At 35.5% G+C, this 25073-nt stretch overlaps 1 long non-coding RNA gene across 1 annotated transcript; it reads left to right on the top strand.

Annotated features, from left to right (window-relative positions):
* The first annotated feature begins 1321 nt into the window (after positions 1-1321).
* LOC113925783 lies at positions 1322-22417 on the top strand. Its single transcript, XR_003521054.1, has 3 exons — positions 1322-1412; positions 5251-5368; positions 22252-22417. It is a non-coding gene; the product is annotated as an uncharacterized LOC113925783 (long non-coding RNA).
* The last annotated feature ends 2656 nt before the right edge of the window (positions 22418-25073 follow it).

Raw genomic sequence — 25073 nt, 5'->3', positions numbered from 1 at the left:
CATGCTTCATTCCAAATCCTTTATTCCTACTGAGTTTCTTCCTTTCTTCTTACTTTCTCCCTCAGAGCTTAGTCATGCTGCTACTCTTAAAGGAAATCTTGATGCCTCAATCTCTTTTGCCTTCCTGACTCATTTCATGAAGGGAACATTGTCTTCCAACCCTCCCACATCCTTATGTTTTACCCACTTAAATATAAGCTCTACCAAGTTCTGCCATCTCTAGACTGTGCCATCCCGCTGAAAATTAAGCTCTCATTAGTACATAGGTGAGTGGGTGTAAGGGGCCCCATTTAAATATTATTAAGATAAATGCATTTGCCCTACCCCTATTTGCTATGACAAAGCATGAGACTTAAAGAAATTTCATGCTTGAGAGATATTATTTCTTAAATATTAGCTAAGATTATCCTTTTTTTCAGAATTGACATTTCTGGGCAGCTATGTTATCTTAGGAAGCAATACCATTTGTCCTAAGCTACAATACATACTCCTTTAGCTATAATCAAAAACTTTTCAAACAGAATGAACATCAGTTAAAGATTAACTTCTAAAGGAAGTTCCTCATCATTTCAAAAAGGAACTGCTATAATGCATAAAAGTTCACAGCAATTTTTATACGTCTGCAGAGTAAAATGCTCTTTATAATGTGAGGCATCTCTCTTTTTTTAACATGTAGGTTAGCTGCACAATTTTCACTTGACTGAAAATATAATTTTGCTTTTTAAATTGTTATATTTTTTAAAGTGTGTTAAATTACTGATTTCTTCCGTCAAAATCTTCATTTGTCTGACTTAAAAAAGATTGAAATCAACTGCCTAGTCTGTATATTTTAGATTAAGTTGCAAAATTAGAATATAAAAAAATACGTCTAAAGGAAATATTTATCTTAAGCTTAGGTTATGTCAACATGCATTCAGGATGAAGACATGTTCATGAAAGAGTTTGCAACCAACGGTAACAGGAATAACAAAATCTGGATAACTGAATTAAGGGAGGGAAAAAAACCTACCTGTTGATTGAAAAAGAAAGTTAAATGTGGGCAATAAAAATAGATCATCGGAAGTTCGAGTCGACCAAACAGCACTTTATATTTTTCTCATACTTGGAGTTCTTTAAAAGTAGGGTAAGCATTTGGCCAGTGCGACGAGGCGTGCAAGCGGCGCGGGCGGATGCAGGACTGGCGGAACCCAGACCCGCTGAGCGGGCGGCGGTGGAGTCGGCGGCGGCGCCGGTGGCGCCGGCGGCAGAGGACTTCCGCGCGTGCGCTAAGCCCCTCCAGCCGCGGCTGGGGCCGCCGGGTAGGGGGGCGGGGAGGGGCTCTTCCTCCCTATCCTCCTCCCTTCGGTCCGGGGTGCGCAGCCACCAACTCCTTTCCGCCGCCGCTGGGCTTCCTCCAGACCTCACAGCGCGAGGTGAAGGGGGAATACAGTAGGGTGGGCATTTCCTAATAAAAATGGCATAAATCGCATATTAGCTTTGGGAATACACTTGCCATGTTTGGGAAAAATTTGATTCAATTGACCTCTAAGACTGCGTAAAGAAGGGGACATTGATAAAATTTAAGAAGGCTGTTACACTAACCAGTTATTAAAGACTGATCTAAATGCTCTCTGAAATATAGATTGGAACGCGAAGGTTGGAAAGTCAGAAGAGTATTCAGACAATCATTTCAGCAATTCAGGCAGAGTAATGAGTTAGTAGGCAAGACAATGACAGTGAGAATTGGGAAAAAAATTGATTGAGAGCCATCCTGTAAAACAGTAAACTAAATGTTCTGATTGGCTAGTTGTAGAGAGGACCAGGGAAAATTCAACTTTGTTTGGCAATGTCTAACTTGAGGATATATAATAGTATATAAATAGGGAATTGAGATAGAGCCATTCCCTTTGACAGAAAGGTGTTTATCTTGTTTAATACATGCTGAATTTGAAAGGACATGTGGGCATTTACAAGGAAGTGTCCAGTAAGTAGAATGTGAAGAAGAAACTCCAGGACACACATCTGCGAGTGTTGAAGAATACTAGGGAAGGGAATGGTGGTTGAAGAGAAAATTAAAATTTAACAGAGAAGATAAAATAATTAGCCATTGTCCCAAAGGAAGCAGGAAGGACTTAATCACATACATTGGCATTAGTCCTGGAAAACCAAAAAGACAATGCAATTGGTATGTTTAGATTTATACAAAATTGCCAAACTGTCTTACAAAGTGGCTGTACCATTTTTATCTTCCCACCAGCAATGAATTCTTGTTGCTGCGCGATGAATTCCTGTTGATACATCTCTGCCTTAGGTGCTGTCAGTGTTTTGGATTTTGGCCCTTCTCATCGGTGTGTAGTGCTATCTCATGGTTCTAAATTTCATTTCCCTGGTGACTTATGATGTGGATCATCTTTCCATATGTTTATTTGCCATCTGTATATCTTTTTTTGGTGAGGTGTCTATTCAGGTCTTATGCTCATTTTTTAACCAAGTTTTTTTCTTATTTTTGAGTTTTAAGTGTTTTCTACATTGTTTTGGACAGTAGTCCTTTATCATATGTTTGTTGTAAATATTTTCTCTCAGGGTGTGGCTTGTCTTTCATTCTCTTACTGGTGTCTTCAACCGAGAAGTTTTTAATTTTAATAAAGTCCAGCTTATCGATTTTTTCTTTCATGAATGATGCTTTTGGTTGCATATAAAACGTTGTTGCCAAGCTCTAGATTTTTTCCTATGTTGTTTGCTAGGAATGTTATAGTTTTGCATTTTACATTAATGTCTATAATTCATTTTAAGTTAATTTTTGTGAAACCTCATTTTTTGTTTTTTTGCATGTGGATATCCTGTTGTTCAGCACTATTTTTGAAGACTTTATCCTTTCTTCATTGTGTTGACTTTGCATTTTTGCCAAACATCAGTTGATTGTTTTTGTGTGGGTCTGTTTCTGGGCTCTTATCCATTAATCTCTTTGTCCCTTCTTTTGCTAGTACCACACTGTCTTGATTACTGTTGCTTTTATAGTAAGTCATAAAGTCAGACGGTGTCAATTCTCAGACTTTTGTTCTACCTCCGTAATGTATTTGCTATTCTGGAACTTTTGTCTTTCTATATAAGCTTTACATCAATTTGTTGATATCCACAAAATTATCTACTGGGATATTGACTGGACTTATACTGAATCTACAGATGTTACACATTTTTAATTCCCCGGTTTAATTGAATTTCATACCTTAATTTTGGAATTTATTTGGATTTATTCATCATGAGTGCAGAAAAAACACTATAAAGTTTTCCATAATTCAAAGCAAATTGACATCAAATTAACTAAGAGTTTGCATAGAAAATACATCATTTCTCAGGGAATTCATTTCTTCCATCATCATTTGAAAGTTACTTTTTCTCATAGGACTGATGCTTAATTGTATCTCTCTCAGATTTTACATTTTTTGGATATATTTATAATATGGCTGGGGTTGATTAAATAACAGCCTCTCAACAATATTTATGTCCTAATCCTCAAACTTATGAATAAGTTACATATTGCCAGAGGACTTTGCAAATGTGATTAAGAATTTTGAGATAGGGGGATAATCCTATGTTATCTAAGTGAGATCAATGTAATAACAAGGATCCTTGTAAGGGGAAGGCAGGATGATCACAAACAGACTTGGAAGGTAACATGATAATAGAAACAGAGCAGAGGGATAGAGAGAGAGATGTAAGAATGAAACAGAGGTCAGAGAGAGGAGAAGACGCTATGCTGCTGGATTTGAAGATAGAGGAAAGGGACATGAGCTAGAGAATGCAGGCAGCCTCTAGAAGCTAGAGAAGGCAAGGAAATAATTTAGACCCTAAAGCCTCCATAGCAACAAGCTTGCATCAGCCTTGATTTCAGCCCTTTGAAACGGATTTCTGACTTCCAATCTGCAGAAATGTGAGCTAATAAAAGTGGGTTGTTTTAAACTATTAAGTTGTGGTGATTTGTTACAGCAGCCAATGGGAAACTCCTATTGGAGTTCATTGTATCTTCTTCAGTTTTCTTCTATTTAAACTGTCCCCACTGGAGTATTTGTATCATATATTGTTAATAAATTTTGTGATAAATAACTGGAAGCAAAATCCAACCAACTCTCTCTATAAGTGTATATGTGTGTGTGTGTATACTTACATCTCTTTTGATATGCAGTTATGTGTGTATACAGATATACATATATACACACCTATGTATGTATATCTACACATATAACGAGAAAAAGAAACCTGAAATTTCATTTAGTCAATGATTCTCTTATTTGAGAATCTCCAGTATATTTTTTTTCAGTGATCTGGGAAATCTCAGATATTACTTGAAATTTAATTCTGTATATTTTTAGAATTCCTTTCAGCTTAGTTAGTAAAAAATTTTGAGCCTAAATCTATGCTTCATCTAATATTCATTTCAATCTGGTGGTTCAATTTAGTATTATATGTGCAAAGCATGTTTTAACAAGAAGGCTAAAATGTAAAACTGGGTTGATATATTTCAGTATGAATTTGAATGGGGAAATGATTCATTCTCAAATGTCCCTAGATTTTTTTTAACACAGTAAAATAATTTTACTGTAGTTCATAAAATGTAATAAAACTGCATTGAAAATAAGATTATTGAAGAAATGATACTTTGAATTAGTCCATCATAAATAATAGATATAATAGATTTCACATTCTTTCTCACTAGCATTTAAAACCTTTGGAGAAATGCATATACACATATACATATATATTTATATATAATATGTATATTATATGTATTATTTTTATTTTCTTATTATAATTTCCAAAAATAATCATATTAAATCTGTTTATTTTAAATTAAGAAGTTTGATAGTAATTTTTCCAATAAATTGTTTGTGTGTTACTTTAGGATAGAATTTCTCTGATATGTACTTTAGAAAAAGAATATTAGACGGTAGCTGCAACAAACTTACACCCAAATGTATACAGCTCTACAACTATGATGAAAATTAAAATTACTTTTTGCCCTTGTTTAACCATTAAAGAATTCTTGTACAGTATAAAAGATATGCTGATAAGTTGCACTGTTCATCCCAAAGTAAAACCTTACAATATTTGCTCATTAATTATGCTGTTCACTAAAGGTTTTTTTTTTTTTTTTAGATACACTTTATTACATTAAGGATATTCCTTTTTTAGACTATGTAGTGCATTGACAAAATATCCTTTTTGTTGCTATGAGTACTGGGGCCAATGACTAAGTATTGTGATCTTCTGCAGAGCATTGCCTTTGGCTAAAGGAAGCCGCCTAGCCTAGAGAAATGTAAGATGTCATGCTCCCTTTGGTGATAGACAACGGAATAATATGAAGATTGAAGCCCAACCATCTTGTTTCAAGGTAGGAAAACTGGTTTTGCTATTTATATTCCAGAAGGTACCTGTTAATGACACTAAACTTAACTTTAGCCAAATATCTTTTTTTTTAAAGATTTTATTTATTTATTTGACAGAGAGAGACACAGCGAGAGAGGGAACACAAGCAGGGGGAGTGGGAGAAGAAGCAGGCTTCCTGCCGAGCAGGGAGCCTATGTGGGGCTCGATCCCAGGACCCTGGGACCATGACCTGAGCCGAAAGCAGACGCTTAACGATTGAGCCACCCAGGCGCCCCAGCCAAATATTTCATTTTTGCTCAGTCCTTTTCCTAGCCTTTATTTCTGTCTCCTTTATAGTACTTTCTGGAAGAATGGATTTTTCAAAAAAGCATATGCATATGAGTCTCTGTCTCAGAGATTCTAGGTCCTTCTTGCGAACCTGACCTAAGATAACTTCTGTTTCTTATTTACTATGATTTTGCATTATGAATACATAGTGGGTATATATATTTCCTGTCCAGATCCATGGTGATAATTATATTGTTTTCCTTTTTTTTTTTAAGGGGTTAGCAAACACTTTAATTTTTATGTAGGTTTATTTACATCAAAAGTAGAGGTGACTGTTGAAAAGGATCAAACAGACAAGGTGTACTGCTATGAGTGTTTTACTCATTTTGAATAACTGAAACAATGTGGGATTGTATTGATTAATTTTTAGATGACAAAGAATCTTTTATTTCAGGTATTAACCATTGGTATTGTTTTAGTCCATTTGGTATGCTACAACAAAATAATCATAGATTGGGTGGCTTAAAATCAACCGAAATGTATTTTGCACCATTCTGGAGACTGATAAGTCCAAGATCAGGGTACACATAGCTTGTATATTTTATAAATGATGATCTTAGTCATTTAATTGATATATTTAGTCTGATTTAATATAATTTCTGTATTTTTTAATTTAAATCTATCATTTTTGTTTTCTATTTAACATTTTAATGTTAAATCTATCATCTGTTTTCTATTTTCCTCACTTATTTTATATTGAGCTCTCATTTCTTGCCTTCTTTTGGATGAGTTAATTTTATTTTTCCATTTTTATCCTCATTAGCTTGTTAGCTACACATTTTTTAATCTTCCTTTAATATTACACTGAAGATTAAAACATTTGTCCCACTTATTAAAATCCATATAAATTAGGATTTTTTAATCACTTTCAGAATATGTCAGAATTTTAAAACATTTTAAATATATTCCCTTTTCTGCCTTTTGTTCTACTGCCATATTGTCTTTTAATCCTCTGGGTACATTTTAGTGGTGCCTGGGTGGCTCAGTTGGTTAGGTGGCTGCCTTTGGCTCAGGTCATGATCTCAAGGTCCTGGGATCAAGCACCATGTCGGGCTTCCTGCTCAGCAGAGAATCTGTTTCTCCCTTTCCCTCTGTGATCTCTTTCACTCTCACTCTCTCTCAAATAAATAAATAAAATCTTAAAAAAAATCCTGTGTACATTATAAACTCCATGACACATTATTATTATGATTTTGTATAAATGTATAATTTGTTTGGCTCTATCACATATTCACCCTATCTCTTACTTTTTGTTACTTCCTTATCTCTTATCTGCTGGGACAATTTTGTTTTGCCCTGAACTCACGTAATCCTGGTTTCATTGTGATGAATTCTGTTTTTTTTTCCAGTATCTTAATATTTTTACTTGTTAAAGTGTATTATTGTGTATTGAATTCTACCTTCACTTTTATGTTGCTCAATATTTTATCTTATGGAATTCCTTCTTTATTTTTGTTACGGTTGATCTTTTTTTCTCTACTTTATCATCAGATTTTAGAAGTTTTATATTACCAGGTGAGTTTTTTTTTAAATTTGTGCTGCTTGGAATACATATAGTCTCTTGAAATTGTTTTTTGTTTCCTTTCAGCATCATTGGAAACTTCTCAGCTGTTATCTTTATAGATAATACTTGTCCCAACCAATTTCTCTTCACTTTATAGGACTCTAAATACACCTGCTGTAAATCTTGTGATCATCTCTCATATAACTTGTGTACTATTTTTTAAAAATATTTTGTAACATTTTTTTCTTCTATATACTTCAGTTTAGGTATTCTTTTTTGACCTACTTTCCAATTCATAATTCTCTCTTCAGAAGTGTCTAATGTATCATTAATTTCCTATTGGTCACAAGCTTTCCCATAGTGTAATTTTAGTTTCTAGATTTCTCTACAAAAATAAAAAATCTTACTTTTGTAGATTTAAGCATTCTGCTGAAATTATCAGTCTTTTCACTTAATTTTTGAACATATTAGTTATTATATTTAAATTTTAATAGCTCCTATATTTCTTTCATATAGGTTGACCTTTATCTATTGTATCTTTCTATGTATGCTGGAAGTTTTAGTGCACTCTCCTGAAAGCCAAATTATCTTTGCTTGAATGCAAGATATTTCATCTAATTTTAGAATTAAAATCAAACCTCCATTTAATGTAACCTGCTGCCTGAAAAGTTTTACTTTATTTCTGGCATGCATTTAGAATAGTGATGTATTATCTTAATCCAATCAAAGATTGATCTGTTTTGCAGCTGGACCTTTAGAAAATTTGACTATTTATTGTTTACTTTTATACCTCAGTGTAGCCTTCTTGGAATTCCAACTGAAACTCCTAAGTGTTTATTAGGCCTTCTGCCTCGGTCAGCCCTGAACTCATTTTATTTTCTTTTTATCCCTAAGTGTTTCTACATGAAGCCTTTCTGAAAGACAAACCTCTGCTCGGTTCTTAACCTCTGTGTAGCCACTTCCTCCTGATCAGACTCTCAGACTTTTCTACAGAAATTTTAGAATTGGCAATGCCTTAACTTTGTGCAGTCTCAAAATAGCCACCATTCACATATGGCTAATAAGCACTTGAAACACAGCTAAAGCAGAATGTGCTTATAAGAGTGAAATTCATACATTTCACTTTAGAGACTTTTTGAAGACTTCACACACACAAGTATTTTTTTTTTTTCCAGCTTTTCCTGGTGGCCTTATCAGTAATGTTGATCAGTGTGATGCCTGGGTGGCTCAGTCGGTTAAGTGTCTGCCTTGGGCTCAGGTCAATCACAGGGTCCTGGGATCGAGTCCTGCATTGGGCTCCTTGCTCAGCAGGGAGCCTGCCTCTCCCTCTGCCTGCCACTCCCCTGCTTGTGCTCTCTCTCTCTCTCTCAAATAAATAAATAAACTCTTAAAAAAAAATGTTGATTAGAAACATGGAAGTCCATTGATGTCTGAAGCAGAAGTTTCTAGGCTGGAAATGTTTGAAATATGTAAATATTTTTAAATAATACTAATTGAGAATTAGCCACCAAGGGGCGACTTGGTGGTTCAGTCAGTTAAACGTCTGCCTTCAGCTCAGGTCATGATCCCAGGGTCCTGGGTTGGAGCCCTGCATGGGGCTCCCTGCTCAGTGGAGAGCCTGCTTCTCCCTTTCCCCCTGCTGTTCCCCCTGCTTGTGCTCTCTCGTGTTCTCACTCTCTCTCTGTCAAATAAATAAAATCTTAAAAAAAAAACAAAACGAATTAGCTACCAAGTTTAAAGCCATAAGTTTTATAAGTTATTTTTAAAGTTTTCATATGCACATGCAAATGGTTTTATTAAACCATTTTTAAATAATACACAATGTTTGTCTAGGGGAGATTCCAGTGTACTTCAGACTTAATATAGCCCCTAAACTCAGCCCTATCCCAAATTACAAGGATCGTTACCCTTCTGGCAAAGAATTTACACAGCTGATAATGTTAAGAAAAGCATGTTATAGGCACACAATATTGAAGTTTCGTTTTATGTTCCATAAACATTAAAAAAAGCATCCTTAAATTTAGGGAATGTAAAGCAGCATAAATGGTATTTTATAGACACTAATAATAAAAGGTCCTCGTTAGTTAATTTTCCTTTACTGACTCTATTGAAAAAAATCTCAACATCTGCTCCACCTTTAACTGAGATTTTTTTGCAGATGTTATGCATTTTGAGAGCCTTTTCCCCCCACAGTATTGAACTCACCAAAGTATTGAAGCATTTTTATTTTATTATTTCTGTCAGATCCAAAAAATAAGATCAATGCTTGAAATGGAAGAAATTCATTTAAACTTTATTTAACATATTCAGCTTAATATAGGAGAACTGAAAATGAGGACTGGTAAATAGGTGTTTTTCATTAAACCTTTTGACAATTACAACTTCATCTATTAAAAGTCATATAATAACATTCTGTTGTAGGACTCTCAGACATGACTTCATCACACATACATATACACTTTCTCATGCAGAACAGGATATTTGGATGTGGAAGTCCAAGATATATTTTTAGCTGACTTTAGCTACTTTATTGCTTATTACTCTCTGAAAAATCGTCTCCCTTTTCTTCTATAAAATTTTACCTCCATCTTTTTCCTGATAATTGCTACTAGAAGTGACTCAGAAAGCACATGTAAGAAATAATTTTGCCTGCATTTTTATTTAATTATACTAAGAAATAAGAGAATATTAAAATGATTGTTGTTTTAATAAAAAAATGATTCCCTTTGTCCTCCAATGGTTCTATTGGAAGGTCTTTTTGGTTATACCAATGTCTGGAAAAAGGCATTCATTACTCTGGGTGAAGTACGTAATAAGAACTTTCATTTTTAGTATCTTAAAAGCTTGCTTGGCCCCATAAAAGGTAGTCTTCAGACAGGAGACTGATGGTTCTTGGGTAAATAGGTTCCAATATGGGAAGATACTGTGGGACTAGGGAGCAACAAGTGTGAAATGCCAACTTGGACTGGGAGAATGGACTCTCATTTGTGGGCTGGGATTAAAGTTATCTTTCAGAATCAGCCACTGTGGTGCATGGTTCTGATTTAGAAAAATGACTAACCATGAGAATATGAAATAAAACAAGTATGTCTTTAATATCCAGTATACGTGCAACAGTGACTGTGAGGCAAGACACTCTTTTTATACCTGTCTCTATCCCCTCCCAAAGCTCTCCTCTCACTGGTCTGGTTAACTGGAGGGACTTAGAGCACTGAAAATAAAAACACTTACAGTAGCTTATTTCTTACAAGTCTTCTTATAATCTAGGCAAAAGAACGTGAAATCATTAGTTGTCTCATAAAAGGATTCCCCTACTCGGCTTCTGTGAGTATCCAAAGTATTCTGTGACTGCTGGATCAAACCCGCACACACAACCACACAAGAAAAGACACTTGTGAACCAAGATCAACCTGCAGAAACATCAGAGTACAACTTCTTTTTTTTTTTTTAAAGATTTTATTTATTTATTTGACAGAGAGAGACACAGAGAGAGAGAGAGAGGGAACACAAGCAGGGGGAGTGGGAGAGGGAGAAGCAGGCTTCCCGCTGAGCAGGGAGCCCAATGTGGGGCTCAATCCCAGGACGCTGGGATCATGACCTGAGCTGAAGGCAGACGCTTAACAACTGAGCCACCCAGGTGCCCCTCACAGTACAACTTCTTAATGAAGCTGAAAAATTCTCTTCTATTTATGACACGATGTTCAGAAATTACCTTGACCCAGAGCAGAGATAACCCTTGATATTTCTGTAAAGGAGGTATTTCCTGGATTCTGGTCTCATTTTCATTTTGTGCCTCAGGGAGTAAGCAGTACATATGAAGCAGAATGTAAACAAACAAACAAACAAACAACAAAAAAAACTCTACATAAGAAATATCTCTCCATGGATGAACAGCTTCATTTAACCAAGATTCACCAGAATCTTCATAACTTTTTATTTCTTTATTTTTAAGTTAACCTGGAGGCATGATGAACATCTTGCAAAAATACCTTATAATCACTATGAAATAGGATAGAGGGAGTTTGAGGATTTAAGCTCCTCCGGTCCAAGCAAAGTCCCTAGAGTTAGAGGGGAGAGAGGAGTTGCTCTTCTCTTATGTTTTGTATTCAATAGTGGGAAGAAAACATATATATTTTTCAAATTACTCAGTAGATCCAGGCACAGATCCTGGGCCATTGTAGGTATTTATCTGAAAAACAGCTATTTTGATTTTCATTTAAAATCAGAAACAAATTGGAGTGATTTCGAATACTCAGGGAGTTAACACTATGGAACAGCAAGCAAATCCCATGGAGATAGTGGAAATAACAGACACTATCAAGAAGGTTGTACAGGGCAGGGAGAGGAGCAAATGAAAAAGGGAAGAAACTGATGAAGATTCAAAAGAAGATTGACGTCCCTTGTGAGCACAGCCCTACAGCTGATCGCACAAGTCTGATGTGAGGGCTGGAGGACTGAGAGCTGTAGTCATCACTACCTCCTGGGTACTCGTGAGATCTCTGGAGATGAAAGACCAACAGAGGCACCAATTTATCTTTCCTCCAGGTTTCACTTATCATTTCACAAAAAGACAGGCATGATTTTTTCCAAAGATTGGGATTTTTTTTTTTTTTATTATTATGTTACCTACAGATAGCAAAATAAAGCTGCATGCTTTATGGAACATGTAAAATATAGGTCTTCTAATCATTTCTACCTCATGCAGTGGTGGTCAGTCATACAGGAGGAATCGGAAAGGGGGCAAAGGCTAACGTGACCATATTTTTAAAAAAATACATGGGTATTTCCTTAAAATATAAAAATTAACATTGGGGCAGTCGATATCTTTACTGTATAAAAAATTCTTCATTATTTTAAATTTCTTAAATTCCATGGAAGTCTATAATTTTATTGATACATTGCTACTTATATATGTATCAATTTCATTAAGATAACATTTTACTGTAGTAAATGGAAGGGAGGAAGGTCAAAGATTTAAACTTCTGCAGGAGGGTGCCTGGGTGGCTCAGTTGGTTAAGCGACTGCCTTCGGCTCAGGTCATGATCCCAGAGTCCTGGGATCGAGTCCCACATCAGGGTCCCGGCTCAGCGGGGAGCCTGCTTCTCCCTCTGACCCTTTCCCCTTTCATGCTGTTTCTCTCTCTCTCTCTCAAATAAATAAATAAAATCTTTAAAAAAAAATAAAAAAAATAAAAAAAAAATAAACTTCTGCAGGAGAAGGAAACCACCAGGAGTTGGAAAAGGAAGTGGGTATGAAATTACCTGTCAAGACAAAGTATATTAGAGTTCTTCAGAAAACAGAACCAATAGTACACACACACATGTAGATATATAATCTTAATCTATGAAACTACTCATATGTTAAGAACTATCATTGTCTCTATTATATAATAGCAACATGGCAAAATATATAGTACTCCCTGTTCACCAGAAACTGTTTTAAAGGCTATAAATATCTTTTTTAATGTTTGCCCCAGAGTTGCAAGACACATTTACAACTAATCTAAGTCCACTTCTAAATAACACGATAGTGATTCACAGTAGTGTGGGCATCTTATCACACAGGATTTCCAATTCCTCAACCCTTATGTTGCCTTCTTTTTCCTTTGGAGCCCTTATCATATTAATCAGAGCTATTTTATTTTATTTATTTATTTTTTAAAGATTTTATTTACTTATTTGAGAGAGCAAGAATGGAAAGAGAGAGAGAGAAAACACATGAGGAGGGGAGGGTCAGAGGGAGAAGCAGACTCCCCGCTGAGCGGTGAGCCCGATGCGGGACTCAATCCCAGGACTCCAGGATCCTGACCTGAGCCAAAGGCAGTCGCTTAACCAACTGAGCCACCCAGGCACCCCAGAGCTATTTTAAATTCCTTGTCTAGTAATTCCAAAATCTGTGTTATGTCTTAAGACTGTTTTGTTTTTTTTTTTTTGGCCCCTCTTAGAATGCCTTGTAAATTTTAATTGAAAGCCCACATGACATATCAGGCAATAGGGACTGAGGTAAAGGCCTAAAGGTGAGGTTTTAAGTAAATCTGTCTAGTTCCACCATGTTTAATGTTTGCTCCAGTTAAAAACTCCAGAGTGCCCTGTACTCTATTAGCTGTAAGTGCAGCTACTACACTGGAGCCCTGCTGACATGGTGGTAATGTGCGGGCCAAGCAAAGCAATCTATAATCTTCTGATCCAATCTGTCTTGTAGTGAGCCTGTATCCTTAAGCTGTGGCCTTCACAGGTATTTTTACACTTCCCATACCGTTTTTGTTGAGACAGGAAAGATAGATGGAGCTGGAGTTGGGGACTTTGGATTCACTTGATTCTCCAGAGTTTGGGGTGGCAGTTGATAACCTCAGTTTTATGATGGGTTCAAGAAAAGTCATTGATTTTCAGTTTGTTCAGGTTTTTGTTTTTTTTTTAAGAATTTTATTTATTTGTTTGTCGGGGGAGGGAGAGCACAAGCAGGGGGATTGGCAGGCAGAGGGAGAAGCAGGCTCCCCGCTGAGCAAGGAGCCCGCTGTGGGACTTGATCCCAGGATCCTGGGATCATGACCTGAGCTGAAGACAGACGCTTAACTGACTGAACCACCCAGGCACCCTCAGTTTGTTCAGTTTTGTTGTTGTTCTTGTAAGGATGGGAATGACCACTTCAACATCTTTACCTATGGGAACTGAAAGCCGTACTGTAGCTTTAAATATTTGAAATTATTTAAATCACATAACATGAAGTATTTATTATCCTCTACTTCATGATAGAAGAACTGAGTCACAGAGAAATTAAGTACCTTATACATGGTTTCAGAACTAGTATTAGAAATACGATTTGAACCAGATAATATGGCTCCTGAAACTACTCCTTTCATCACTAGGCCATATTGCCTTTCAGAGCAGGCAACTTGTCCAAGGTCACAGAACCAGTAAAAGGTGGCACCAAGCATCCTGTCTCTAACCACAGCACTGTTCTGTATGGGTTCAGGTCAGGTTATTGGTCTACATGTCTAGTATGCTTTAAAATGTCTGGATGTTTATCATTTTGTGTATTTCAACTTACACAAAGTTTCCCCATTTACAAATTCTGTGGAGACACCCAAATTAACATTCTATCTTAATCACCCAATAGATAATGATGACATCTTTCTCTGGCATTGACCTATAGTATCTAGCATGTATTGAGGGCTTACTACATGCTAAGTGATATTTCAGTGATTTTTGTACAATAATTCCTTTAATTCAGACAATTCTGTGAGAGCTGAGGTACCATGATCTTATTTTAAGACATGAGGTTACTAGATTATAGGAAGTTTAAATAAATTTCCTAAGTTTTTATATAAGTTATCTTTTATTTAAAATACATCTTTAATGTTGAATTATTTTTACATGCTCCAGTAATTAACACATGAAACTGTAAAAGTCAGTGAGACCTGAGTTTTAATCACAACTCTGCCATTTATTAATGTGACCTAGTTAAATTAATAAGCTGATGGAGCTTTTCAATAAAAAAATTGAAAAAAAGGGGAGCTTGCATGCTTATATTGAAATATTTCAGGAAAATAAGATTTTAAAATATTTTCCGAATAAATATATTTCCCCAAATTAATTGAGCAAAAAAAAGCATGACGGCTCCAAGCACAGTAAAATGAATCAAGTTTTAGCGTCGTTAAGCTCACTGATTCTTTCCTTGGCAATGTCCAGTCTACTGATGAATCCATCAAAGGCATTCTTCCTTTGTTTATAGTGTGTTTGATTTCCAGCATTCCCTGATCCTCAGAATTTCCATCTCTTCGCTTTTATCACCTGTCTGTTCTTGAGTATTGTCCTTTTTCCATTAGAGTTCTAAACCTGTTAACTGTAGTTATCTCACATTCATATATATATTGTCAGCACACACACATACATAAGAATTATATGCTGAGAAAAAATTTGTAGTATAACATATAACATAACCCAATGAGCTTATGTGGTAATAATTATATATCAAGATTTTTAGAATAAACTTTTTTAAGAATAATGACAGTTTAGGCACATAATTTTGAAATAAAATTTAATACCAGAAGAACTTACTAGATTACAGAATCACTTCAAGGGGTGCCTGGGTGGCTCAGTTGGTTGGGCAACTGCCTTAGGCTCAGGTCATGGTTCCAGGGTCCTGGGATCAAGCCCCACATTGGGATCCCCGCTCCGTGGGAAGCCTACTTCTCCCTCTCCCACTCTCCCTGCTTGTGTTCCCTTTCTCGTTATCTCTCTCTCTCTGTCAGTTAAATAAATAAATAAAATCTAAAAAAAAAAAAGAATCACTTCAAAAAATATCTTCTGAAGGTCTACAATACTGCTCACATTGTGTTAAATGTTGTTTTTTACAACTTTAATGTCCTATTATTTTATAGCTCTAGTATATTTATAATTAAAAATTTATACAACCTGGGGCATCTGGGTGGTTCAGTCAGTTAAGTGGCTGACTCTTGATTTTGGCTCAGGTCATGGATCTCAGGGTCCTGGGATAGAGCCCCCTCTTGGGCTCTGTGCTCAGCAGGAAGTCTGCCTGAGGATTCTCCCTCTCCATCTGCCCCTTCCCCCCACTAGTGTGCGCACGACTTTCTTGCTCTTAAATAAATAAGTCTTAAAAAATTTACACAACATGAAACTCTATTTTTCTCCCTTGTATTAGTGTTTTAAGCTACTCAAACAATGAAGATGTTAATCAAAGCAAATAAATAGGCTATTTCCTCACCATGTAAAACCTTTCATGAGTCATCGGAGAAAAGTATTTTTTTAAAGATTTCATTTGAGAGAGAAAGAGAGCACAGGAGTAGGGGGAGGGGCAGAAGGAGAAACAGACTCCCCGCTGAGCAGGAGCCCCTCACAGGGCTCCACCCAAGGACCCTGGGATTATGACCTGAGCAGAAGGCAGCCACTTAACCACCTGAGCCACCCAGGTGCTCTGCTGAGAGAAGTATTAAAAAAAAAAAAAAGCAATTGCTGGAATTATCCATTCATTATAGTACACATGGTAATGTATGAACAATATCCCCGTTTGATTCAGATATTCAGCATAAGAGGCAAGGTCAGAATTCTCTCACCTCTCTAGTGGTTGGTTGCACACTGGCACTACCTTATAGATTTTAAGAGGAGTGTGATTTGGAACTTGATGCTGTCAATCCATCTCTTTCCAGGGATTCCTCCCAAAAAGTGCAGGCAACTTAATTACTTTGTCAGACTTATCAAGTGGCAGAATTCACACTTTCAATTTTGTAGTATCTATTAACATCACATTCTGAGTCTACATCCCATTAAGTACAAAACAAATCTGAATCATTTATACAAGATTAACAGCAAAGGATGCTGGGACAGGACTTCTCTGTCTCAGGGAGAATGATTTGGTTATCTAATGTAAAGTAGAATTTTAAAATTACTCCATCTAAAAAAAAAATAAAAAAAATAAAAAAAATAAAATTACTCCATCTATACGTTGCATCCCTTCCTTTCATAATTAGTACTGTAGACATGCCAAGGCATGCCAACCCAGACACAGAGCAAAGCTAATTAGCCTTGAGGGATTGAGGCTTCTCAACTAGTTGTAAGTTTTTTTTCAGCTGGGTGAAAGACCCCTCGAAAGGTCAAATGATGCTGCCATCAAACCAGCACATGGAAAGAGAACCACACAGAATGGTCAAAGAGGTCATCAATGATAATAAGTACAGAGAAGTTCGAGTTCAGGACCAAAATATTGCAGAGTGATGAGCTGTACAATTTCTGAAAAGGCAATTAAATTTGAAGTACCTCTAATTAACTGTAGGGGTGAAAAGGAGCCATAGAAAGATAGAGGAGGAGGAATAAATCATGGGCCTCTAAGAAAAACATTGTTTTCTTCATTAAAATTCTTTTACTTAAATTTTCTTCTGTAGAGTTTCAGGGATGGCAGAAACTACCTAATTAAAAATTCACACATTACCTATTAGTCATTTTTCAATCATATTATAGAATGCTCTTGGAAAAGAAGCTTTTGATAATAATATGTTCTACCAATTAAAGTAACCCAGAAATTTCTTTGATTTACAGTAAAGAAACTGTACTTGACAATGAAAGTAAAACTACTTGATTTGCAGTCTCTAAAATAATTTCAATCATTCTGTGCTTCCTTTAATGCCACCTTCTATACCTAAATTGGGTATATCTTTATCAGGAGAGCTTGTTAGAAGTAATTTGAGATTATGACTAATCTAAGTGAAAAATACCTATTAGGAAATGTACGATTTGTCTCATTTCCATTACATTCTTATTTGAAAAGGCTTCTGTTGCCTCAGGAAAGGGTAGAAAGACAAATAATTGGAATTATATATAATAACTAAAAGCTGCACTAATTTTTCAAACACTCTGCAGTTTTTAAAAGCTTATAGAATTCATCTAAAATCACAGTGATTGAAAAGGCATTTTCCCCCAAATGATCAATTTGCCTAACTCATATTCATTCATACTATTGAGAACATTTAGATGATATTAATCAAAATATTAATAAATTAGAAAAGTAAATGCATTTATACAGTTTTACAAATGAGCAACGCTTTGAAAAGCTGAAGTTTAAGGTAGTTGTTCCTTTTGCATAATAAAAAATCAATTAAATTCAATACAATATTCATCAGAATCTACTTGAATTAAAAAAAAAGATTTCAGGATAATTATCTTGAAGCATAGGTAGGATTATAACCATCAGAAAGCGAAATGGACATCCCAGGTTAAGGAGAGCAGGCGCTTTTTAATGAGTGGGGTAAGAGCATAAAGTAAGAAACCGAACAGAAGATCTGCTTCTACATCTGGCTTAACCACCAACTTGACTTCTGTCATTGAGAACAAACCTTTATTTCTCAAAGCTTAAACATTTTTGACATTTTAAAAATAAAAATAAGACATAAGACCAATTTTTTGTGTTGCAGGGTTTTTTTTTATGTATGATTATATAGGCACATTGGAGAGTTAAATTTCGTGGAAGAATGGAATAGATTTAGTGGCATCATGGAAATTAGGGCCAGGGAATTATTGTAGAGCCATGTTTGGGGGGTTCATGCATGCCAGCCTGAGTGAATGTATAATCCTGTAAATTAAGTAAAACAAAATTTATTTGTTAGCATACTATGTCAATAGAAACAATAGAATTTTTATAATGAGGACCACAAAGTCATAATAGTTCAAGATGATGCTTTTCATACTTCTACTGATGTGCTCCTAACATCAAAGGAATATTAAGCCTTAGTCCAAAGAATCCCTCTGAAAATGAAGTTTTGTTTGTATTTAATATTTGGGTTTAGTTTAAAAATTCATGAGACCTTCCAGTATGTGTCATAGTATACCCATAGTTTTGAAATAATAAAATACCCCCAATCTTTGAGGTAAATTGAACCTCTAGAAACATGCCTCATATCCCATTTCAAACTTCTGGAGATAAGTCTATTTAAGCAATAGGGGTCTAAATTTTCTGTATGTGTGGCTGTGTCTTTGTATGAGTGTGTGAGTAGAAATGTGTGATTATATATATATATGTATATGTATATATATGTGTGTATATATATATGCATAAACACACACACACATATATGTACATACCGGTGTTTAATTACAAAATGAAATGTAAAATAAAGAGCTCATAGTCACTTTTATATATCTTATTATCCTCTTCTATTTCTCTTTGTCGTGTTGTACAAATCTTCTTTGTCTTAATTTAAATAGACACAATTTTAAAACAACCAGTTTTTTCCTTGCATTAGCACAAAGTGAAATTATACAAGACACAAATTGATTTAGGGTCACATTTTTAGCAAATGTGCTTTAACCAACAAATTTCTAAGTTTGGCTATAAATCCAAAGCTTAAAGAAAGAGCCCAAGTTGAACATTGCTAGATACATTAACAGAAAAGGAACTATTAGCATTTAATCATGAAAGTCAAATTGACTAATGTCTAAGGATTTCAAGGCAGAAGAAAAACTGAAGAAAATTAGTCAAAGTTACATGTATATATGTGTATATAATATATAAATATGTGTATACATATATAAAATATCTATTAAGGGACATTTAAAGGAAGTTTATATAAATAACCATTGTTTCTAAAGTGGGATTTTTTTATGAAAGAAATCTTATTTCTAGCAAAACTCCATCATGAAATAGGTCTTCTCATGTGTAAAGGAAACCATCATTTTTAATATTTATTACATTTTCATCAGATATTAAAACTTTAGATTAAAAAGATAAATCACTTAGTGAAATTTAGCCAGAGAAAAGGAGTGATGGAGGACTTATTTTTAAAAAATCATCTGTTAATAATCCTAGCACCAAACTTTTTTTTTTTTTTTTTTGAGAGAGAGAGAGAGAGTGCACGTGCACACAGGAGCAAGGGGAATGGTAAAGGGAGAGAGAAAGGGAGAAGCAGACTCCCACTAAGCACACAGCCAGACAGGGGTTCCATCCCTGGATGCTGAGATGGTGACCTAAACTGAACTCAGACGCATAACTGACTGAACCACCCAGGTGCCCCTTAGCACCAAATTTTTATAATGAACTTCTAATTTGAATTTTAAAGTGTTTCCAAATTGTGTGAGCACCCTCATGTTTATGAGCATTTAATATAAGACAGCTTTATTATAAAATCAGAAAAAAGTATTTACTGGACACTTATGTCCTATAGACAGTTCTACCATATTCATACAAGCTTATCATTAAAACTCACCAACTCTGAAAGGTAATATTATACTCTTTTTCATGAGAAATTAAACTAACATATGTAGATAAGTCACCTATATTCACCTACCCCTAAAAGACAGAATTTCAGTTGTCAAGTCTGAATAAAAATTCAAGATTTTCCCTACTATACTTTGCTGCCTCTCAAACTATAGGAAATATTAGTATTGGGGGAATTCTTTTCATGGTCTAAAATTCTATAGTGAAGGTCATGGACTGTGAATGATGGAAATAATCCCAATCATTTGCCTTCAATCTCTGAATCCAGGCTGCTTCCAAAGCTCTGCATATCCTGCGCATGTCCTTTCTCAAATAGTAGTTATCCTGGAATCGGAGCTTTTGACAGGCAAACTTAAGGTTGTCTCTCCAAACTCCAAGTTGAAAGAGACCATCACGCATCTTCGACTGTAAGACCTTCACATATCCTGTTTCAGTTTCCCCAGGCATAATTATGAATAAATCACTGGGTGAGGAAATGGTGGAAGTAAGAGAAAGGAATGGGAGAGGTAATTAGTCAAATGAACCACACTGTAAGTGATCCATATTCACATTCATGAATTTGTTTCTTCTCCCTTTATTTTTATCTTTAGATTTTTTCTTCTGTTGTTTCTCTGTTGTCTTGAGCATTCCTTACAGAGATCTCTATGTTTTATAGTGGGAAGGGTTATTATTTCAATAATATTAACTGTTAGAAAATCTTGAATGAAGGTATGCTTTTCTGGATATCTATGCAATTTCTTCCAGAGAAAAAGATTTGTGTGAAACAGTAAGACAATAGATGTTCTCTAAAGCTAGCAATGCATTAAGCATATTTTAAGTTCTAGAAAGTTTTATTTTTGGTTCATGAAAAATGTATCATATATATTGAGCAGATAGCACAGACTCTAAAATGAAAATTTTCTTTCTGTATTTTAGAGAAACTCATAAAAATATTTTCCCCATCTTTAATTAGGTATCATTTTCTACCTAGGCCATCAAAAAAAATGGGTACAAGATAAGGATTTAAAAAGAGGAGAGAAAGAAAAAGAACATTGTAAACTTAAATTCTCTGTCATATAAAAGAGTTAATATCAAATGTTTTGATTTAAGGACCGCTTGCAACTCTTAGTTATGGAGAATACCAAGATACTTTTGTTTATGTGAGTTATATCTATTTATATTTACCCTATGAGGTGTTAAATGTTTTAAAAATTCTCAGTCTTAATTAAAATGTAATTGCATGTTAACAAATTATTTTTAGAGAGTGTGCATGTGCAGATGTGTGCACAAGGGGTGTGGGGGATGGGAATGAACGGGAGGGGGAGAGAATCTTAAGCAGGCTCCACATTTAGCACAGAGCCTAATGCAGGGCTCGATCTCACAACCCTGAGATCATGAACTGAACTGAAATGAAGAGTCCAACACAACCAACTGAGCCACTCAGGTATCCCAAATTATATTTTTAAGGGTAATAACTATTTTCTAAAATAAAAGGTTAGTGAGAAGAATAGCTGTGTTTTCCATTTTTGTAAATCTTTTTAATTTCTTGCATCCCCTAGGTTCTCACGTCTACTTTGATATTAAACTTAACTGCAATATCACAGGTCATACAGCCCCTGAAAAAATCTACTGTACACTTATATACTTTATAAATCATCCAAAATAATCCTTTCAAAATGGAACTATGAGCTTATATAATCTCACTAGACCATTAACTTCATTAGATCAAAGACCATATCTGTCTTACAAAGCAATGTATACCCAAATCATGAAGCAGCCTTTTCTTGTTCAAAACTTTCCAATGGTTTTCTAGCCCCAAACAAAACTTCTTAGTATAAATTATAAACTCTTCGTCTCTATATGTGTCATTAGCCTCATTTCTATCCCTTCTCTCTTATCTTCCACATACATTTGCATTTTGAATCTCATACATATTTTCTAAATTTCTCAACAAAGTCAAGCTCTCCCTTTCCTCTAGGCTTTCATGTATGCTGTTGTCACCTGGCCAACTCCTCATTGATTTTTTTTTTTTAAGATATTAGTTGAGCTATCAGTTCTCTGTTTCCTTCCCTAGCACCGTAGAATCCCATTTTACTTAGGTTCTCAAGTGAAAGAATAAGTTAAAAATATCATACCTGAAATTTTCTTAATTGTCTATAATCAATGGTAATACTGTTTTGTAGAAAACAACTTTAAATAATAATTTATATACATACTCAACTGTAGAGGAGAAAACTACTTTGTGTCAGGATGGGAGAATGAACTCTGACTTTAGAAACACATATTTGTAAGTTTTTTAGGAATTGAAGACACTCTAAGGGATTTATTTTTACTTTTCTCTTTTTCTCTTCCAGTTAAGATGCAAGTGACTTGTTGAGGAGCAGGAGTGAGAAGTGAGGAGAAATCAGATCTAAGAGGAGTGATGGTTTAAAATGGTCATCCCAGATGATGGGGAAATAAACTATCTCAGGGCACCTGGGTGGCTCAGTCGGTTGAGCGACTGCCTTCGGCTCAGGTCATGATCCTGGAGTCCTGGGATCGAGTCCCGCGTCGGGCTCCCCGCTTGGCAGGGAGTCTGCTTCTCCCTCTGACCCTCTTCCCTCTCGTGCTCTCTCTCTCATTCTCTCTCTCTCAAATAAAAAAATCTTTAAAAAAATTAAAATAAAATAAAATAGTCATCTCAGATGATGGGGAAATAAACTAAACAAAGGTGTTTGGCAGCTTTAAGACAAGTTAGGAGTTTGGGAGCCATGAATTTATATCAAAACCAATTGTCCCAGTTTTATGATTATCTCCATTAGATAGAAATTAACAAAGTTTAATATATGTTTAGGTATAATTTTCATGGACAAACACAGGAAAGAGAATAAGGATCAAGAAGGTTAAAGTAGTGTCAAGAGAATAGGGGGAAAGCCCATGGAATCTACATTTTAAGGATGGTCTGAAAATAAAAATTTAGGAATATTAGAGGTGCCCATGAAGCTTGCAAGTTACTGTATTTAAGGAGTAAGCTGGACAAAATGGGGAGTAATACAGAGTGTTAGTTCTAACTCATTGGAAAGCAGAGCAGAGCAGATTCAGGTGAATGTCAGTTATGCTATGGGAAATGGCGGCTGGAGTGAAATAGAGAAGATGTTGGAGACAATGAGGTTGTGGACAGAGATCGAAGTACTGTATGGGCCAAAACAATTGCAAATGAGACATAATATGGATAATTATAAAACACATTCAAAATGAGAAAACTGGTACGCAAACCTCAGGATAGCCCTTTGAGGTACGTATATGAACATGTGCACATTTGTTGTTCATTTGTACACTTATTTATACGGTAGCAGAGACTTGGCGATAGGTCTCAGAGTGAGAAAGGCATAGGAATCCCACTTTGAGACAGTGGAATGCATAGAATGTTAGAAAAAAAGCAATCACTCCTTAAAAGGAGAATGTAGCTTTCTCTGTAACATTAAGAATAGGAGAAGGAAGTAATCATTGAAGAAATTGAAGATGGAATGGATTTTGATAAGGGAGCAGGACTTTCAGACGGCAACAAGAAAAAGCTTGAGAGGAAAAAACAAAAGAATGGAAGGAGTTGTTGGGGTAACTGATGTAGAGAATCTTGAGCGGACAAGAATACCATGAAAACAGGAAGGTTAAGCATGGTTCTGTCTCTTGGAGGACCTTGCCAGGTTTCTCTTTCAGAAAGAACTGTGAAACTCACTGTGCTTACATTGTCTCATTTGGCCAGTTTCCGTAGTTTCTCCATACAGTTTTCCACTTGCTTGCTTTTGGAGGCTTCAAACAGAAATTTATTCATATTTAACCTTAAACTATACAATACTTAAGCCTTCTGTTTCCAATGGACACCTGTTTTCCACTGAAAATAAGATTATTCCATACTGGCAAAACATCTTTATTTTGGGGAATTTACAATCTAAATTCTACGAAGTACACATGGTCTATTAAGCTGCTTTTTAAAGCCTCACCCCAAGAATAACACAATTTAAGTGCAGGATAATCTCCCACATCTCTCCTGAAAAGTTACTAAATCTCCCGCATGGAGGAATGAATGAGCCCCACAGATACTTTCCTAAAGTAGGAAAGCTATTAAGGTACCAAGCTAGTAGTGTGAAAAACGGACAGGCTCACTTTATACTTTTCATAAATTTGTTCTTTTAGATTTTTCAACATTGATTATAAGTTCTATTAAACATATCTTCACCACTGCTGTGAAATTCCAAGGACCTTGGACACTACCTCCATTTGGCTTTTTGCACCTTATTGATGCTATGTGTTTCAATTTCAGAAATGTTTTTAAACAAATAAGTACCACGACCCCTGCTATCCTTTATCTTGGCCTCTGAGACCTTGATCTGGCCTTCTGTTAATTTTCCACTTTATTTCTCTCTCTTCTTCTATATTCTACTCCAGTCACATAAGGACCCTTGCTTACTGGCCCATGAAAAGCATGTTTCCGTCTCAGGTCCTTTGCCTTGATTCTTCTACTGAAGATTCTGTTCCTTTAAAGACACCATGTGTCTTATGCTATCATCTCTCTCAGGCCTTTACTCCAGGGTCCCTTCAGCAGCAAGGCTCTTCCTGAAAACCCTGTATGTTATACCAGTCCTCCAGCACCTCACCCTAATCTCTATTCTCCATATCCAGTCTTACTTTTCTTAACAGCACATATTGCCATCTGACGTATGATATAGTTATGGGTTTACTTGTTTATTGTCCATCTTTCAGTTATAGATAATAGGCACCAAGATAGCAGAGACATTGTTTCTCTTGCTATTATACCACAGTGCCAAGAATGTGGCAGTCGCTAAATATTTCTTGAATGAATCCATTTGCCATGGTTAAGATAATTATAGGTTTATCAAGGTTCTCCATCGTATCTGTACAAGCTGAGAAGACTCAGAATAATTTGGATTTATAGCTTACACTAGACTCAATAAAAATAGTAGTAAGACTATAAGGAACATTAGGTTTGCAAACTAGCCTTCTTAGAACATCTGAAAGTTATAGAAACACAATTTATCATCCTTCAGTAAGTTGATATATACCACTACTTCTTGGACTATAGCATGTTATCTGCAGTTTATTAGAGTGCCTCAAAAAAAGTTCAAATCCTACTGGGACTAACTCGCAGCATATGTTATTGAGTGTGAGACAGTCACAT

The sequence above is a fragment of the Zalophus californianus genome, chromosome 2 (genome assembly GCF_009762305.2).
Source record: "Zalophus californianus isolate mZalCal1 chromosome 2, mZalCal1.pri.v2, whole genome shotgun sequence".
NCBI classification, from domain to species: Eukaryota; Metazoa; Chordata; class Mammalia; order Carnivora; family Otariidae; genus Zalophus; species Zalophus californianus.
Note: the sequence above shows the minus strand (reverse complement) of the source record. Positions and strands in the feature narration are given on the sequence as shown.